This window comes from Gossypium arboreum, chromosome 8 (assembly GCF_025698485.1).
Source record: "Gossypium arboreum isolate Shixiya-1 chromosome 8, ASM2569848v2, whole genome shotgun sequence".
NCBI lineage: Eukaryota > Viridiplantae > Streptophyta > Magnoliopsida > Malvales > Malvaceae > Gossypium > Gossypium arboreum.
In genome coordinates, this window is record NC_069077.1 from 72,544,198 (window position 1) to 72,548,230 (window position 4,033).

Below are 4,033 nucleotides of genomic sequence, written 5' to 3' on the forward strand. Positions count from 1 at the left end.
GGGGACAAACGGCCAGACCACATGCCCATAGGGCAGACCGTGTGTCACACACAGCCTAGACACATGCCTATATGTCTTCCCGTGCGGACAATATAAGGCTATTTACCAAGCCTCTTTGCCACCCTTACTTATACAACCTACACATTAGCAACCAAAACCAATACAAGGCTATCTCATGCAACCAAATCAGCCATAATAAACAACATTCCATGTGTGCATTTTACTCATCTATGAAAGTAACATCTTTTTATATAAATCAAAATGAATGTTAGCAATCATTCAAGGCTTAATACAAAATGAGGGATTTTTCCCAAACCAACACATTTGGCCAAATTAATAGTAACCTAAAACACAAGCCTAATTCCCTATACATGCCATATTATAAAATATAAATTAAACTATACCACATGCTTTGATTGATAGTGTGATCGATATCTCTGACTTCTGTTGATCCTTGAGCTAGATAGGCGGCACTATAAGAAATGTAAAAGGAGAGGGAGTAAGCATAAAGATTAGTAAGTTGCACATAAATGAATATACAACATAACTTTACCATTCACGAACAAGCTCATAACATACAATTAGGCATAAGCAAAAAACTACTTATCAATATCCAGTACACATCGTATATCATAAAATGGGCTCATATTCTATATATACCAAATAGGTACCTGGACCACTCACAACATAGTTATACTTTCCTCGTTAACTTGAAATCATAACTTTCACTGTTGAACCATTTAGAACACCATCAGATATTCATTAAGCTTCAAACATGGGGTAAGGTGCCGATGCCATGTCCCAAACATGGTTTTACACAAGCTCTAGGATCTTTGTGCCGATGCCATGTCCCAGACATGGTCTTACACTGACACATCTCATAGCTGATGCATGTCCCAAACATGTCTTACACTGACTTACGTCTCGAGGCTGATGCATGTCCCAGACATGGTCTTACGCTAGCTCTCATAATGTGGCTAATGCATGTCCCAGACATGTCTTACACTAGCTCACAATAACCCATATGTTATGGCATGAATATTTGATTTATTTCTTAGGTTCAAACGGGAGCTCTACTATCTCTATTACCATCATGCTTTCTCAATTCCACAATCAAACAATTCATGTTATATTAAATTCAAGTACAATTCAACATATACATTAACATTGTAGTTGTATTATTTACATACAACTTACCTCGGATTACAAAATGTGGCGACTAGTCGATTTAGTCGATTTGCTTGGCTTTCCCCTGGTCTAGATTTGGATTCGGTATTTCTTAATTTATAATAGCACAATGCACTTAATTAGTCACATTATCAATCTAGGCACTCTACAATTCATAATTGGGAAAAATGACCAATTTGCCCCTAGACTTTTACAAAATGACCATTTTATCCCTAAGCCGAAAATCAATTTTTATCTAATTTCTTCACACCTTAAGCCTTGTCGAACCCTTTCTACTATTATAGCAACTCCAAATTCCCACTATTTCACACACTTATCATCTATTTTACAACTTATGCAAAATAGTCCTTTTAGGTGTTTTCATGCTAACTCCTTTTACAAAAGTTGTTTATAAGACACCCAAGACTCATTTTCTTCCATAAAAACTCAACAAACATAACAAATCCTTTCATGGTAAAACTCTAAACTCTTAATCATTTTGCAAAATAGTACCCTCAATTGAAAGCTTAAGCTTTAAGGGCATCAAAAATGCAAAAATCATCAACAAAGGGTGTGGAAATCACCTACTTGTGAGTCAACTAAGTAGCTGAAATTTCAAGCTCCCAAAGCCCTTTTTTTTGGTATCGGTGAAGAAGGAGAGGTGAAAGAGATGATATCATCCTTTGATTATTTTATTTCTACTTTAGTTAAAAAGTCAAGAATCAATTACCTAACCTTGAAAATTTTCAATTCATTGTCCCCTATGGCCGACCACCCTATTTCTAAGGGTCTAATTGCCCTTTAAAGGCACCCAATATTTATTCCCTAGCTATTTGACACCTTTGGCTATCAATTTAGGACTTTTTCACTTTATTTGATTTAGTCCTTTTTTGGAATTGGGCTCACAAACCTCAAAATTACTACACCAAAATTTTCATGCACTATTAAAAACATGCTATAACATCAAAATAATAATGGAATAATTTATTCGACTCTGGATTTGTTGTCCCGAGACCACTATTCTGACTAGCCCTAAATTCGGGCTGTTACATGTCGTGTGAAAATTTTGATATGAAAATTTTATCGATTAAGTGTTTGATTAAGAGAAGGACTAAATCGCATAAAATGTGAAAGTTGAATTCTAGTAGCTATATGGATCAAATAGCTATGAAATTCAAAACTTGAGGTCCTCATATGGTAATTAGACTATTAAGAAAAGCATGTACATTTTCTTAGTGACTCATCCGTGGAATTATAGAAAAAGGGCAAGGACTAAATTGAAATTTGAAATAATTTAATTAATTAAAAGATGAAAAGAAATATATCATCTTATTTTCATCATCTTCAACCTAAAATTTTTTGGAAACCCTAGGAGAGAGAGGGGAAACTTTCATGGCTTAATTGCGTAAGTTCTCATGTTCCGTTTTTAGTAAATTTGGTATTTTTGAAACCAGGATAGCTTAATCTCTCTATTTGAGGGATTAATTCAAAAATTTATCAAGATATGAAAATGGGTCATGGATGTATTATGCTGGAAATTAGAAATTCATGGTAGAAAATGAAAGATTATTGATAGAGAAACAACTTTTACAAAGTGATTTTTGATGGAAACATGATTTAAGGACTAAAGTGAAAAGTTGTAAAATTTGATGAAAAATTATGAAATTTTATGGATACATGTGCTGGAAAATTTTTAATGGGGCTTTGGTTAGGCTTGGAATAGGGAGTAATTTGCACAAGTTTCATTTTTCGGACCTAGGGACAAAATTAGAATTTATAGAAAAGTTAGGGGTAAAATGGTAATTTTACCTAGGACATAAATTGAGTCCATTTAAATATGAAATGTGTAAAATTAATAGTTAAATTAATTTATATAGATTTGGGAAACACTAATTCGAGGTTAGATCGTGGAAAAGAAAAGATTTTGGTTTAGTAGACTTTTACGCGAACAAGTGTCGAGGTAAGTTCGTGTAACTTAATCCGGCATGTAAATATGTTTAATTGAATGTTGTGTTGTACGTAATGTGATTATATTTTTGTACATTTCTTGAATGCTATAATGGAAAATTGATACATGCTTGAAATGATAAAAAAATGGGTTAAGTCTCGATTGAATATTGAATTCTGATGATCTTATACGCTTTTCTGAAACTAATGAGATCTTGCATTTGTTACGGGTGGGATTTAGATCGGATGAGTAATCCCGTTGAACTTGTTATAGAAAGGATTTAGCCCAGATGGGTAATCCCGACACAATACCTCTCGAGCATACGTTATGATTAAGGTTTAGCCTGGACTCGTAACCCTAATTGAGCTCCTTTGAGCATACGCTATATAAAGAATTTAGCCTGGACTGGTAATCCTGTTATACAATATGTGGCTCGAAAGAGTGTTCTTGGTTAAGTGCCCTAAGGGGTGACCTCGATAAGCATTGATGGAATAATGAATCGTACACCTCGAGTGTACCACTTGAGCCTTCATCAGAATTCCAAAGATTCAATGGACATAGAACTCTTGACATGGTATGAGAATCTTGAGATGAAATGAAAATAACTTGAAAGAATATTACTTGATTGATATGAATAATTTGGTGACTAACATGTTTGATGGAATGTATGTGATTAGGCAATTTAGTCAAATGGGTGGAAACATAACATTGTATGCCTAGATTTTAATAAACAAGATTGGTAAGTTTAATTTTCGTTATACGAACTTACTAAGCATGTAATTCTTACTCCGTTCTATTTTTTTCCTGTTTTATAGTGCTCGGAAGCTCATGAAGGTTGGAAGATCATTAGAGCATCGTCGCACTATCAACAAGTCATTTTGGGTATACTTAGTAGAAATCATTTTGGTATAATGGCAT